The 14,329-nt window shown below is 42.4% G+C and overlaps 1 protein-coding gene across 4 annotated transcripts in view; it reads left to right on the top strand.

The window, feature by feature from the left end:
• Nucleotides 1-14,329, top strand: part of EYA2 (EYA transcriptional coactivator and phosphatase 2) — a 99,522-nt gene that overhangs the window by 18,567 nt on the left and 66,626 nt on the right. Inside the window, exon 1 of one of the 4 annotated variants that reach the window (XM_038166473.2) lies at nucleotides 8,538-8,560. The exons of 1 other annotated variant lie outside the window; for it this stretch is intronic. The gene's annotated coding sequence lies outside the window, so the exon portion shown is untranslated. Of the gene's footprint in view, nucleotides 1-8,537; nucleotides 8,561-14,329 lie in introns of those variants that run through there. 2 more of the 4 variants (XM_072026629.1, XM_027442840.3) reach the window with 2 other exon arrangements.

The raw sequence follows: 14,329 nt of genomic DNA, 5'->3' as shown, positions 1-14,329 counted from the left end.
TAACATGAGTGTCTTTTCCTGTGCAGATAATATATAGTGGGAATACTGAACAAAATGAATAAGAGTTAATATCTGTAGCTATTACCAACTCTAATATTATTCTCCCACATTTAACAGTACAAACCTTTATCTGTCATTTGATCTGTACTGTCCATAGGTCTTTTATATACACAGAGGGATTTACTGCTTTGTAATCAAGCTGCTGAAGAAAAACGTTGTCCTTTTATTCACTAGGGATGACTGTAATAAATTAAAATGGTTTCCCATTAGCCTTCCCTACTTAGGGGAACCACTTAAAATTACTTTGGACTTTGCCCTTGTCTGACCTCCTCACCTTTGCTCAAACATTTCTGCTTCCAGGAGTGCAGCAGTGTTGGTCCTCAAGCCTTGCTTCTCTGAATAAAGTTACAAATCGTTTCAGGCTGGAAGCAGAGCACTAAGGTGGAGCCCATTTGGAGTTAAAGGAAATGCCGAGTAGTTTTAAAAGTCTGATGTAGCATCTAACTTGCAGGCAACCTGTGGCATCATAGATTGCTGTTTGTGTCAAGAGCCGATTGTAACTTAATTGCATGCATGTCATTCACTAAGACCATGTGCATACAAATGAAGATGGGTTTGGGTGTTTTTTTTATTACTCCTCTGAGGTTTCTGTGGCAATAATGGCTTTACCAGCTTGTGGAAGAAGCTGTGGAGTTGCAACAACCAAAACTCAGGAGCCTGTTTGAGCACAGCAGTACGTTTAAACAAGCATATGGGAAGTTCTCTCTTGCTTTGCTTATTAAATGCAGCTAGGGTTATGCTGATTTACAAAACAAAATGCAGGATTACAGCACCTGTTTGGTCAAATGTTCAACTATTGTTTTATAACTGATAGTACACTAGTGTTAAATGCGTACATATTAATTAGGTATGCTAAAGTGAAAAGAAAATAGAAACAATTCTTAGACAGAATAAATGTAGTTCTATTCTGGATTGTCAGTTTTAGTTATGAGATGAATGAGAGAGCTACTTTTTTTTTTTTTTTTTTACTGAGTTGCCAAATCTTGTGTTCTTCTGCCTGTTCCTTCTACTTGTATTCAGGTCCTAAGGTCAGTTTTTGCGCTCCTTGCTGGTGTGGAATCATAACTTGAAGGTGGTTTGAGAAGGCCTCAGTGTGGTGTTATCATCCGAGGAGCTTTAGAGAAGATGCTGCTCTTGTAGCAGTGCAGAGAAATACATGGCATCACTGACTGGAATTCTTTCAAAATTTTCAGTAGCATAAAGTGCACAAGGAGTGGATAGCAGAACAGTGATAGGATCGAGAAGTTCTTTTTAACTATATGAAGATCACTCACATGTATAGAAGTCTGAGCAGACTGACTTTTATCTGTGCCAGGAAAGCCCGGAGGGCCAGCCCAGAACAACTCCGTGGCTGTGGTGTGCAAGGTGTGTGGTGTGCGAATGTCTGGCTTTGGAGGCACTGCTAGTGGAAAACCCCCCAGGGTAATCATGAGCGTGCACTCCCTGATAGATGGCATGTTTATTAGTGCTTACAAATGAGCGGCTTATTTTATAGACAAGGAAACTGAGTAGAGCTCCAGATATGTCTCAGCACACCCATACTGGAGACAAGTAAATGCACTAGGGAGGGAGATAACCAAACCCTTCAAAAACCAGCACACTTGTGGGAAGGTAAGAACTGAGAAACAGGCTCAAAGGGCATTCTGCAAAGGTATCTTGTGGTAGCCTGGTTTTACAGGAATTGGTAGATAATGTCAGTCTCTATGTTTCAGGAAAAGTTCCAAAGCTGTTCTATTCTCTGCTATTCCAATTCTGAAATATTTTCATTAAGCAAGGGCTAACTTGTCAGAAGAGAAAAAGCAGCCACAAGATTTTTGGCTGGTCACAGTGAAGATCTCACATCTTAAGTATTTTCAGCTATCTGTGATTATTCCACATAGGTAAAAATAACTCATAGTCTGCATAAATTTGAATAAACAGAGGGAAACTGCAAGCTGACTGCAAATGTTGCTTAAAGAAATAAACCATACCCAGTGTGCCATTGATCAAAGTCATCAAGTCACAGCTGAGGGCAGTTTGGTATCGCCAGCATTTTTTGGTCAACAGGATGCTGAGACTGTGGCAACACGTGGCGGTCATAGGTCAGGCTCAGGTACGTTGTGTGGTGTAGGGAATATCTGCTTAAGAAACATGGAAAAAACACTGTTTCTGATACTAGTTTTGGAACCTCAAATAATGTATCTTGGGCCATTGGGGTGCCAAGGGCAATACTGTGAGCAGCTGAGAAAAGGAAATATGTTGCCTAGTTTTGCAATCATTAGTGCACACTTGTATCCTGGGAGGAAGAGAGCAAGACCAGCAGAGCATTTGACCAGGAAGGCTTGTCCCCATTCCAAAGCAAACTCTGGGCTTTTTGCACATGAAACTATGCAAGAATTCATAATCTGACCCTCTGTATTATTTGTATGTATACGTAGGCTGCAATTTATTAAAGAAATCCTCGGTGCAGTTCCCTGTCTCAGCACCATCTGGGAGCAATGCAGAGATGAGAATGCTCTTAGCCACTGCAAGAGATTCAGGCAAAACCACCAGTTTGCACAAGCTTATCACTGGTGAGGGAACTGTCTCTGGCATTTCATAAATCATCAGCAGTACTAACATGCTGTTTGGAGATTTGTATCATTAGCAAATTAATCACATTCAGGAACACTCCCGTAGCAGTGTTGGATGAGACACTGTGCAACGCCTTTCTGCCAAATCAACTGTAGAAAGAGGGGCCTGGGGGATGGGAGGTGGAGTGGGGAAACCAGAGCTCAGCTTTCATATTACCTCAGTGTTGTCCTTGATAGCAAACTTTAAAAATATTTAAACAAAATGACAGTGAAAATCTTCTTCAGCATTTTAACTTATGCTGCTGGAAGAGTATGATGGAGAAATTCTTCCAGGTTCTGTCATCTTTTGTTTCTACCCCTTCGGGGAGAAGCCACAAAAGTTTGCTCGTTGGTCTTCCAAGTCTGTAACATCCCTGCCGTGGCCCAGCCCTGGAGTGCCAATGCTCACCAGGCTGCTTCATGTAAGGAAGAATAGAGAAGCTAGGAAGTGCAGTGTTTATATGGACCACAGGAAAACCCCATTTTGGAGTGAGAACTAAACGTGAAGTTCTGCCCACTTGAGTGCTCCTGTCTAAAACCAGCTTTTCTTGGCGTAAACCCAAAGTTTTGGTGTAACTGAGGATAATCTTGCCAGCCTGTCTAGAGTTTCATTTATACACTCAGTTTTTCTTAAATTGATGCAGTGTTCATTCTCTTTTTCCCTTGAATTCGCTGAGCTTCAGTTTTGAATTTTAAATCCAATTGGTAATATTTCCCATTCATTGCACTCTAAAACGCATATTTGGATAAAAGTTTCCATACAGCAAAAGATAATGTTTATACCGCTGCTGCTTGCACCGATGGGCTGAGGTCAACTGTATGAAGTTCAACAAGGCCAAGTGCCGGGTCCTGCACCTGGGGCGCAATAACCCCAAGCAGAGCTACAGGCTGGGAGATGAGTGGTTGGAGAGCTGCCAGGCAGAGAAGGACCTGGGAGTGATGGTGGACAGTCGGCTGAATATGAGCCAGCAGTGTGCTCAGGTGGCCAAGAAGGCCAACGGCATCCTGGCTTGTATCAGAAACACTGTGACCAGCAGGGCTAGGGAGGTGATCGTCCCCCTGTACTCGGCTCTGGTGAGGCCGCACCTCGAGTACTGTGTTCAGTTTTGGGCCCCTCACTACAAGAAGGACATCGAGGTGCTTGAGCGGGTCCAAAGAAGGGCGACGAAGCTGGTGAGGGGCCTGGAGAGCAAGTCCTATGAGGAGCGGCTGAAGGAGCTGGGCTTGTTCAGCCTAGAGAAGAGGAGGCTCAGGGGTGACCTTATTGCTCTGTATAAGTACATTAAAGGAGGCTGTAGAGAGGTGGGGGTTGGCCTGTTCTCCCATGTGCCTGGTGACAGGACGAGGGGGAATGGGCTAAAGTTACGCCAGGGGAGTTTTAGGTTAGATGTTAGGAAGAATTTCTTTACTGAAAGGGTTGTGAGGCACTGGAACGGGCTGCCCAGGGAGGTGGTGGAGTCACCATCCCTGGAAGTCTTCAAAAGACGTTTAGATGTGGAGCTTAGGGATATGGTTTATTGGGGACTGTTAGTGTTAGGTTAGAGGTTGGACTCGATGATCTTGAGGTCTCTTCCAACCTAGAAATTCTGTGATTCTGTGATTCTGTGATTCTGTGATTCTCTGATGTAATCTCCTTTCCCCTTTAAAAAAATAAACAAACATAAACCACATATTAAAACAAACGGGCAAGCTGCTGGACTATTGAGTCTTGCCAGTTTTTAATCGCTGGGTGTTACCTGCAAATTTTGAGCTATAGTAGTACAAAAGACCAGCAGAACACTATGTATCTAGATATTTGATAAACTGCCTTGTACATAGCCTTTAGTTGGCTTTATCCTTTGATTAGACTTTCATACCATCCATCCAAAGATGAATCGTTTTACTGAGGAACAATACAGCCAGCAGGTTATACTATGTTACTCCACAGCCCGCCACCACCTCTTTTGTGTTGTGGCCTAAATCAGGTAACTGCCATTAGTGACTGAGCCTACAGTGTACATTTTCTGTTTCACACTAGCTGCTAGATTAGTCTTCTCAGTTCTTCTGCTATGCCAGTGGGTGCCAGCAACTTTCAAATTTAAATGCTTTTTGATGCTTTGTACAGCACTGGCCACATTTATAGAGCTCAACTGGACATATGCTATATTGTGCTTACTTTTTAAAATAGCCATGATTCAGCTGCTTGTATGGAAAAATGTATGCTTAGCTTTTGAGAAAAATCTTAACTCTTACAGCTCTTGGGGTCAGGCTATTGCTTTTGAAACTTAGATTTTTGCTTTGAGTGTGCGTATGTGCTTTTCAATGTATTTGTCCCATGCATTTACTGGCAGAGTGGTGTGTGACAGGACAAGAAGAAAGTTTCCTTTTTCAGCTAGGTTTTATTAACCTTTTTCCCAATAAGCCAGAAATTTGAGGTCTTCTGGGCAGTCCCTTGACAGAGGGAAATAGTGTAATTCTTGCGGAAGCATGTTTTGTTTGTTTACAAATAGTACTGAAAGGGGGGTTGTATGTGCTTTGTTGGTTTGTTTTTGTTTTCTCCAGTGCACAAAAAAGAACAGAGATTGTGGTTTTCAGTAGTATTCTATGAGGTTTCCATAGGCCTTTCTCATGCCCGTGTCTCAGGAGCTTGGTTTTTTTTTTGTGTTTTTTTTGTTTTGTTTTTTGTTTTGTTTTTGTTTTGTGTTTGTTTGACTTTTTTGCTCACTGATTTTGTGTCTCTCAGCTTCCACTAGTTCCTAGGCCAGGTTTAGAGGGAGAAGTTCTAGTACGGGCTGTCCTCTCTTGTTAAGTGCTTGCATTTCTGGATCTTTGTCGAGCCCATTTGCTCTGCAATGGCTCTTGCTGAAAATGTACCTTCAGGAACTGTGTTAGAAGTGGGAGGTGCAGGACTTTCAGCCATTACACCCCCAGCACTAGCTTGTGAAGAGAAGCTAAATGAAGGGAAGCTGGTTCTCTAATTGTGGCATTTCAATTCCGTGCTTAAATTTGCAGCTGAGCTGAATGAATTCAGTTTCTGGGCTCCTGAAGAATTGAAGTCCCCCAAGCAGGCACACAGGCAGTCTTTGTGATGACAGTCTGTAAAACCAGCAGCTGTCTAGGGGTTAGCAGATTGGTTCTGCTTAATGCGAACCATGGCAGGACATGTGCTAATGGAAGATGCACAACATACCTAGCACCTATTGCTCTAGGGTGAAAACAGACCAACTGGAGTAGAATGACTGGGAGAGGAGAGTTATGCAGCCAGTTGTGAATTAAAAGAATTTAGCTGTGCAGAAGTTGGGCATAGGAGAAAGGGGTTATGTGGTCTAGGAGAAAATAGGAATGTGAGATTCTGGTCTGTGCTGACAACTGCAGGCAGTATCTGCTCTCACCATTGGTAAAAAAATAAAATAAAATAAAATAATAATAATAATAAAAAAAAATGGAGAAAGTAGTATGGAAAGTCAAAAATACACTAGTTTCATGGTATTCTTAGCAGGTTTAGGGTTTGGCATTTGTATAGCTTTCTCCCTTACTCCCTTGTGCTGATTTACCCGAATGTAACCCATTATTTGCATGGTTTTGAGCTCAGCTTACTCAGAAGTGAAAAAAATGCAGGAAGCCTTGCTTTACAGAGGTAAATAGAGGCAGGCAGATTAAATATGAATTGTCTCTGTAAGATGCTCTGGTAACAGGAAACCTGTGGCTGATGTGGAACTGAATACACGTCTGCCTAATGAGAGCCCTTACCATGCGAGTGTGGCTTCAAAATTGCCATTTCTGAGAATACCACTTGAGAAAAAAGTAAATTTTTACATAATTACGGGGTTTTTGGTGTTAGCATTTTAGGATGGCTGTTTAATTGTTCAGGGGAATTCATGTAGTACTGTAAGTCTGTAATTTATCTGAGCTGAAACCCCTTTTCTCCAATTTTTGCTTTGTTCCATGCAGTAGTTAGTTGTTTTGTTTGTTTCTGCTGTTTTTATTTTTAAAGGAGGCACACTTTCCATTTTTCGTGTGTTTCACTAGTTACCAGGACTACTATTCTGGAAGGAAGGGAAAGAGATGAGCCACTGTATTTCCTTCAGAAGCTAAGCATTGTGTTCAGATATTTAGCCAAGTTGTTGATTTTTGGTAGCTCATATTGCGGTAGCCATGGCGAACAGTGGGGGTCAGCAAGAGCATCTTTGCATGTTGCTTATTGTGAATTTGTCGTGTTTGTGCCATCCTGTAGTATCCAAAGGGAAGAAATGATTTTGATTCTTTTGTCTGTTGTTGAAGTTATTCCATCAAAGTGTCAGAGAGAAGCTGTGCCAAAGGCGATGAGCTGGACTTAATGCGGTGTCAGGAAAGGCATCAGCTGTTGAACCAGGCTGTCGGGTTCCTCTCCTGGGCTGTCGAAGGGGAGGGCCTTTGAAGTCCCACGCGCGTGGGAGAGCTTTGCCTTTAAGCTAAGGATATTGCAGATCAAATCTGAGTTTTAGGCCTACGGCAGTCACCTTCTTAATGTCATATGTAAGCTGCTTCTCAAATATCCAAGAGGCTGAAGTTGGCTTTTGCTTGCAGCTGGATTTCCTAATCTGTGGAGATGATAAAGTTTTCTTAAATTATTTGAATGAACTTGAGGTAGCTGCCAATTTCTCTGCTTGCAGGAGGTTTTCCAGAGCTGCCTTGCAGTCCTGTAAATGAAGCCATCATCTCTGTTGCTGCCCCGAATCCTGGTACTCTTGTGTTCATGGCAGTCCCCATGTTTGGCATTGTGCTCAAGCAGTTGCTGTTGACAGCCAGGCTCAGAGGTGATGAGCTGCTGGACTGGTGATCCCAAGGGTGAGTGGTGCATAATGTGATAGGAGGAAACTGCTCTTTGTTGAAACAAAAAGGCTTCAGGGTGCTAGGTTTGTCACTGCAGCTGTAAACATCTGGTAAAAGACAACATGGTTTGTGGTCATTGAAAGTTGTCTCGGTTTTCAGATTTGTCAGTTTTGTTTGGAGAATTTGAAGCCACTGGAAAAAGTTGGGTCATGGTAATCAGATCCTCTTCTTCTCAGTTTGCTTGTTTTTTTTTTGGGGGGTGGGGGGGGGCGAAGCAGAGTTTTCACCTTTAAACAAAGTCTTTCCTTTCATGTGTGTGCAAGTAAGTTGGGACAGGAGGTAACTTTTATACGCCTCCCCATGCAAACAGCACGTTGGGTATCCCACTAGGAGTGCTTGTAAATATTACTTACGAAAATTGCACGGTTACTACTGAGGTTCAGATAAGTAGCTTGAAATCTGCTGTCTGCTTTTAGCATTCTTTTAAGTTTTAGTACTAACCAGATTGGCAAAAAGCTCTTAAGACACCGCATGCATTTCTGACTTAAGTGCAGTTTGTCTGCCTGGTGAAAGGGGTCCCTTGTTTGAGAGCTGGGTGAGCTTGTAGAGTTTTAGAATTTGGGGTGGAATATGGGGATTTCCTGCTGAAAGAAATGAGTTGCTTGTTTGTTTGTGTGTTATTTTTTGTTTGTTTTGTTTTTTAAGATAAAATATAATAGCAATTGAAAAATGCTGCTCTTATGTGGCTGCCTGGTTGTCTGTGTGAAGGAAGATGGTGTTGTCTGTCCAGTTGCAGGCAGACACATGTCCACATCACAAATCATCAGAGCCTCGTGTAGAGCAGACAAAATCAGCCCATGCTCCTTCAGTTCAAGTCAGGAGAGAGACAGAGAGAGTGGAGAAGAAAACTTGCATTTCTCTTCTCCTTTATGTCTGCATTTAAAAAAAAAAAAAAAGAAAGAAAGAAAAGAAAATCCTCATGCGCATCTATTTCCAGAGCACTGCGCCGGCATCACAGACTGTAAGCAAATTCCATCTCTGGAAAGCATAACTGAAAAGTCCTGGGAAGAGAAATTTGTTGAGACAGACGTGTTCCTGTGTGGAAAAAGTATTTTTGTGTGAGTAATCTGGTGTAACTTGCGGTTGTGCACAGAGGTTCTCCTGGCAGATAGGTAGCTGGTGGGTTTTGTGGGCTTGCTTTGGTGTGATGGACATATGAAAGGCACTGCTGTGTTACCTTTGGTCCCTGCTATTGCCCTTAATTTTGACGTGCCATTGTAAAACCATTTAATAGGTGCTAGATTAAGTGGTTAGCTAATTGGCATCTTTGTTCCAGCAACAAAACCGTGGCCTTTCTCAGCATTTTTCCATTTAGTGCTCTGTATGCTGTTTATGGCAGCAGTGGCAAACCTTTTCAGTGCGTCTGCCATATTTATTTTAAAGATCATGGTGTTTGGTGCCAACTCTAATCTCTCCTGGTGCCAGACTTGGCTCTGGCAGCAGCAGTTCTACATTGTTAGGCTTTTGCAACCGTTGCATTACATCACCCTGAAAGGAGGAATAGGGATTTTAAAAAATTCGAGTTATTCAAATACAATTGTCATGGGGGAGAAAAAGAAGGCAGAAACCCAAACTCCTGCAGTTCAAATGTCAGTGTCCCTCTGTACTATGGCAAGTCATTTGAAGCCTGCCTAATATCACAGAAGGGCACTTTGAGGAAGTGCTTTTCTTTCTCAGGTTAGACTTTCAAAGTATAACTAGGGTGTTTGTGTGAATGGCGTTGGGTCGATGCATTTGTCATTTGATGTTTCCATGTCCATGTTGCCCTGTGGTGTCTCAGTGACTGGATGGCAGGATCGCTGCAAAGGTTCTCCAAACTCTTCCTTGTTGGATAATATCGTCTGGTCATCCTGGTAAAAATCCCTTAGTCTTGAAAATAAATCTAATGCTAACAACTTCCTGATTTTTGGCTCATCTTAGCTTTCACCTGGGCTTCAAGAAAAAGATTCAACATATTGTCACACCAAAACTCTTGTGTGATCAGACCTCAGCCCACCTGAAGCCATGAAGTGAATCAAACTGTCACATTTCTTATTGCCATGTTATTTTAGTCTGCCTCTCAAATGCCCACAGAACCAGAATGTTAATGGAACGAATATGAAGGGAAATACCATATAAACATTTGCTCCAAGAAAATTTGTTCTCTGCTTAGTTGTTTTCATGCTAATAATGAGCATGAGTGACAAATCACAGTGCAGGTTTTGGTCCAGTACTGCTTTTCATTAGTTATTTCTCCTAGTATCTCCAAGATACACAACGATTGGACTGCACTACTTTGCTTACTACTGTTGTACCGTAGCTCCTAAAATGAGAGAAGTCTGCTCCATAGACATGCCATGGGAATCCATTGCCCTGGCAGGCAAACTGCCCTTGGACCAGTTAACAGGGCTTGCATCCCACTGCCACCACAAACGTGTTCAATCAGCAATTACTCAGGAGTCATGGGTTCTGATTTAGTGATTCTTCAGTGAAGACCACAGCAAGGAAACCCTAAAATGGAAATATATATAAAAATCCCCCTCCCCTGCCATGAAAACCCTATACCAGAAATCTATCAAAGATGCAAATAGAGAAGCCAAGTGAGGGTATGTGGGGGGGGGTGGGGGGTGGGAGGGGTGTTGGTTTTTGTTCTTCCTTATGTGTAGTAATGGGCTACCACAAAGATTTTTATATTTTATTTATAAGTACAAGGAGCTGAGGGAGGCTGCTTAGATTCCAGACTTTGAGACCAAGACAAAATGGTACTGGGTTTTCAAACATTTTGTTCAATTATATTGTATCTCCAGTTTATTAAGAAAGTGTCTTCAATTTTAGGGAGTTCACAGTCTCTGTTGCATTTCCTTTTGATATGTAGGACATCGATTATGCTTTGGATAATGAGGCTGGCATTTGTGTTTTCCCTCATCAAGGTACTTTATAAATAGGTGAAAAGTATCATGAATCTTTAGTGTACTGAGGCATATTTTGCTTCTGCATCCTTGAGAATGAGCTGCAGACAGACAAGATAGTATTCTCTTCCCTTACTGGGGGGAAGAAGAGAATCCCAAGCAAAACAAAAAAAAATGCTTTCAGCACTTCACATGTACAACAGACTTTCCTCTTTGTTGTCTTCTCTGGTCTCTGCTTCTGGAGCAAGTTTGACCTAGGGGATTTAATCAAGGGGAAGGTACGTCATTCTCACTCCGGCCTCACCTGTGCTGTTATGGTAGACTTTTTCCTCATATCCAAGGTCCTTTTACTAACTTGCCTTTCATAGTTCTTTTCCCATAGCTCTTTTTGAATTATTATTCCCTGAATGTCAGTCCTTTACAGGCTGAGAATGGAGGTGCTGACACAAGCCTGTTATAAAGGGGCAGCCCTACCTTTCTCACCAGGTTGTTGGAGTCGCTGCAGGACTCTGACAGGTTTAAGTAGTAAATCAAAAGGGTGAAGAAATTCTCATAGTCTGGGAACGGAGAGCTTTTAGACCAAAAATGAGTGAGAGAACATGCCCTGAAGGACAGCTCTCGTGCCTCACCTCCGCCTTGGCTGTCTCGCGTTCAGGACAGTCATTATTCATCAGCATGAATATTGGTACTGCAGCAGTGTAACAAATTTCACTTGTAGATATCCGAGCACTTTCCAGCCCCTAAAAAGAGCTTAATTGGCAGTTTATACTGTGTTTCCCACTTCCACAGAGGCCCTAATATAGTCCTGAGAAACTTATCCAATCTGCTAGTGACAGAGCCTAGGAGCAAAGCTGAAAGCTTAATTGTCGGTTGCCTCCTTGACACATCTCTCCACAGCTGGCGTCAGAGCCAGCAGTGTGGCAGTGAGCAGTTTTGTGCCTCACCTCGCTGCCGTTCACAGGGGCGGCTCTCAGCCCTACGGCACACCAGGCTCTGGTGTGTGCAGACAGCTGAGGCTGCCCCAGGTGTCCTTCAGCAGGCTGGGTTTGGTCAGGGTCCTCTAAGAGTGTCTGGATTATTCATATGATGCAGCACAAAGCTAAATGTGATGGGTGAAGATATCAAGGCCAGCACAGACTTTGGGTTGATGTATGTTTGGCTAATGTGAGGGCTAGCACAGGTCCACCTCTTCTATCTGTGAAAAAAATGATGTTTGACGGGGCAATTTTTAGCCAAATTTTGCCTGTTGACAGCATGGATGCTAGGATGCTTGACACCCAAGCATATTTTTCTAAAATCTCCTACTGTTGATGTAGTGGTGGCAGCAGTGCTGAGTCCGATGTGGTCCTGTTAGAGGGAACAAAATATTGCACATTGTTCACTGGAAAAACTCAGTAGAAGCTGCTTTCTTTTACTTTGGGATAAGCTACAGCCCTAAGGAGAACTTTAAGTATATATTTTTTTTGTTATTGCTGTTTATTTAGTACAGCAGTGCCTCCAGTAGGAGCCTGTTGCACTGATGGATGCTTCACATACACAGAAGAAGGGCACATGTCCTGACGTCTGTAGTCCCTGCAGAGGAGGAAGGCACACAAAGGTCAGGAAGCACAGTAGACACAAAGGACTCGCCTCGGGTTCACCTGAGTTACCAGGGGTGGAGTGGGGAGGAGGACCCAGGTTTCCTGATGCTCAGCCCGGGAGCTGATCTGCTGATCCTCTGCTGCAGAACTCATTTGTACCGCTTCACACCCCTCCAGTGATGGCTTTGGTGTGCTGTTGGCACAGTGCGTTTCCTGAGCCCTCCATGACTCGCGATAGCTTTTTTGTCTCATCCTGCTGTGCATAATGTGTACGTTTACATAAATTTTATCTGAGCGCAGGTTCTCTCAGGCTGTGCTGTGCCTTGGCCACCAGGATCTAGGTGGGTGTACCCAGAGTGCCATGTGGGAAAGGGGTAAGTAACTAGTATTAGGGATAAAAGTAACAAGAGGGCTTCAAGAGAGCAAACATTCTTGCACACGTCTGTAATAGAACCCAGAGGATTTCAGCCTGAATATCTAAGTTGTCAGCTGTTACTTCCTCATTCCAAATCTCATTGTTTTCCTCTAAATCATATTTTTGTGATTTAATTTTAAGCACGTTTTTAGCATTTGTGATTCTGAAGAGAAGAGATAACAAGCATAGTTCTTCAGTGAAAAGAGATGCCGAAGCAGTAACAAATAAATCCCAAAATGTCTATTGCAGGGTCCAGCTCCTGAGAAGCCCGGTTGGTCTCTGGAGGCAGTCATTTTGTGTTACGGGTGTTGATGCTGCAGCTGGAGCTGCTAAGTGGCTTTCTGCAGCCATAGTCTGAGTAGGAAGACCTGTTCTTTAATGGAGTTAAAAAGCTTGTGAATGTCACAGAGAAGTGTTGAAACTGAGAGAGATTATATGTACATACATGCATATACAAGCAATTTTAGTTTTCAAATGACTGCAGATTATAAGCTTGTAGTGTTTCTTTACCAGCTTAGTCTGTTCTGTTTGGTACTTGATTGTTCACAGGAAGAGAGCTGAGCAATTATGTTTATTTTTTGGCAAATAGGAAAGTCTTTTGCAAATGTTGCTCCCATTTTAGCAAACAGGTTCAACAGGCAAGAAGGGCGTTCTGGAAAAATTAGAGTTTCTCGTTTTGATTTATTTTGAGTGAAATATTAGTGTTGAAATTAAAAAACAAAACGCAGTGATTCAAAGCAATTAATAAGTATTTCCTGGTTAGGTTGCCAAATTGAGAGCTTGTGGCACAAACCCCATCACTTTGAACCTTTGAGCTGCCTGCCAGACCGCGCCTTCATGATAACCAGCTGGGAAGAAAGCTAGTTTTTGGTTGTATTTGCTCTCAAACCCCTTCCAGTGCTTATTCCCACGTTTACCTCGGACTGATCAGCCCGAAGATGCTGATGCTTCCCCGCTCTGTCTCCCTTCAATCTCCGCCGGGGTTAATTGCAGGAAGCGTGGGGACCGCAGCCTGCCTGCTCTCCCCCTCGCAGCACCGCTCTGTGCCTGCAATGTGAGGGGCAGGGAAGGAGCAGGAGTAGGAAGAATATTTATTTATTTGAAAACAGCCTGCTTTCTTTAAATCAACAGGTCTTACACGAGCAACAGAATTTCTAAATAAATAATAATAAAAAAAAAGTAATTGCAAATTAGTCTAGTATAGCAGGTGATGAAGCCTGGGGAAGCAAGCCAACGCTTCTGGAAATGCAGGGCTTCCAGGGAAACAAGTAATGCAATTATTTTTGCCGGTCCCAAGCACTCAAAAATCCTAAGGCAGGCTTCCCAGGCTTCCCTTCAAAAAAAAAAAAAAAAAAAGGTCGGCTTAAAACATTTTTGAAACAGGATTTTTCATCTTTTTTTTTTTTTAGTGTCTAGTCTGTGAGTTAGAGCAAGACAGAAAGCTTCCAGTGAAGTAAAATTTTGATCAAAAAGACTTGTCTCATTTTTAAAAAAAGGGGGAGGTATTTTAGTGCTGTTGGAGTAATTTGGGTGTTTTTAAATGGTGATTTCAGAATTTGTCAGAAATGATCTGGCTTGTGGTCTCTCTTCTCAGATATTTTTCCTTAAATTGTTTAGAGTTAACACATTTTAAAAAGTAATTTAGGAAATTTAATTTAAATCCAAGTCAGTTTTTTTCTTTTGTCAGTGAAGTAATTTTAGATGTACACAATTATTATGGAAAAGGGAGGGCTGTTTCTCATTGTGATTTTTTTTTCCCATTTTGTTCCTGAATTAACAAACTAATTAGTGATCAAGGTCTTGGGTGCTTGTGCTCCTGTTTCAAGTTTTGGATTAGTTTTTATGTTTATTTGTTTAAACTGAAGCAGTACATGTGCATCTCTTTCAGTTTATTAGAGCTGTACCTTTTGCTGAAGTAACCATGTTGCCAGCTATTCCCCTGGT

The sequence above is a fragment of the Anas platyrhynchos genome, chromosome 21, assembly GCF_047663525.1.
Source record: "Anas platyrhynchos isolate ZD024472 breed Pekin duck chromosome 21, IASCAAS_PekinDuck_T2T, whole genome shotgun sequence".
NCBI lineage: Eukaryota > Metazoa > Chordata > Aves > Anseriformes > Anatidae > Anas > Anas platyrhynchos.
This window is presented reverse-complemented; position numbering and strand designations above follow the sequence as displayed.